Source organism: Pistacia vera, unplaced genomic scaffold, assembly GCF_008641045.1.
Source record: "Pistacia vera cultivar Batoury unplaced genomic scaffold, PisVer_v2 Contig644, whole genome shotgun sequence".
Classification (NCBI taxonomy): Eukaryota; Viridiplantae; Streptophyta; class Magnoliopsida; order Sapindales; family Anacardiaceae; genus Pistacia; species Pistacia vera.
In genome coordinates this window covers 461,432-462,647 of record NW_022196495.1, presented here as the reverse complement: position 1 = coordinate 462,647, position 1,216 = coordinate 461,432, and the positions used below count along the sequence as shown (strand labels likewise).

Genomic DNA, 1,216 nt, shown 5'->3' with positions numbered 1-1,216 from the left:
ATTTGAAGGAAGATCCGAATCAGCATATTGCGAACTTCTTGGAAATTTGTGACACTTTCAAGTCGAACGGAGTGTCAGATGATGCCATTAGGTTGAGGTTATTGCCATTCTCATTGGGGGATAAAGTAAAGTGGTGGTTAATGGCACTACCATCGGGAACTATCACAACATGGAATGATTTAGCACAGAAGTTCCTGACCAAGTTCTTTCCTCCAGCAAAATTACCAAAACTGAGAAATGATATCACATCATTTCTACAAGATGAATCTGAGTCATTGTATGAGGCTTGGGAGAGGTACAAGGAATTGATGAGGAAATGCCCACACCATGGGTTGCCAGTTTGGCTTCAACTCCAAACATTTTACAATGGACTGATGGGTAACGTGCAAACCATGGTGGATGTAGCATCGGGAGGAGCCTTGTAGAATAAGACACCAGAGGAGGCTTATGAGTTGCCCAGAAACGATATCAAGGGGCTATCCAAAGAAAAGATATCAAGGGGCTATCCAAAGAAAAGATAAGGGCTTTATTCCTGAGCGTGGATTGACCGCGAGTCAGGCTTTGGACTGGAGTCGAGGGAGACAATAGGAACTGTTTATGAGTGCTCCTACACAACCGGTTGTAGAGCCGTTAGTAAGGGAGTTTTATGCCAACCTCCCGGATTGTGAGGAGGGTACTGCATTTGTGAGAGGGGTTGATGTGCCGTTTACGGAAGACGTGATCAATGAGTTTTATACCCTGCCTAGGCTTTATCAGGATGAGTACGTAAGGTTTAGGGCGTCACAGTTTCAGGATAGTATCATTCTTCCGGTCATTGTAAAACCGGATGCAACTTGGGCAGTGTCGAATAAACAAAAGAAGACTATTAAGGGAACTTATTTGACACCGATGGCTCGACTGTGACAGTATTTTGTTAGTGCGAGATTGATGCCAGAAGCGCACTATAGCACGGTAACTTACGAGAAGGCATTATTGCTTTACTCTATTGCCACAGGAAAGAGTATAAATGTGGGACGAATTATCTTTAACAACATTCATCATGCCGCCAAACCAGGGCAATCAAGTTACTCTTTCCCACATCTCATTACAGCCTTGTGCATTAGAGCTGGAGCCAAGGTGGATGATGATGAGCAACGTATTCATGCTGCCCCCATCCTCGATTCAGATTATTTTCAGAAGCATCTTGAACGTCCAGAAGCTGAGCAACCAAGAGCTG

At 44.2% G+C, this 1,216-nt stretch overlaps 1 non-coding gene across 1 annotated transcript; it reads right to left on the bottom strand.

Annotated features, from left to right (window-relative positions):
- Positions 1-227: 227 nt before the first annotated feature.
- LOC116111561 lies at positions 228-334 on the bottom strand. The gene has a single exon (XR_004125095.1). It is a non-coding gene; the product is annotated as a small nucleolar RNA R71 (small nucleolar RNA).
- Between the last annotated feature and the right edge of the window lie 882 nt (positions 335-1,216).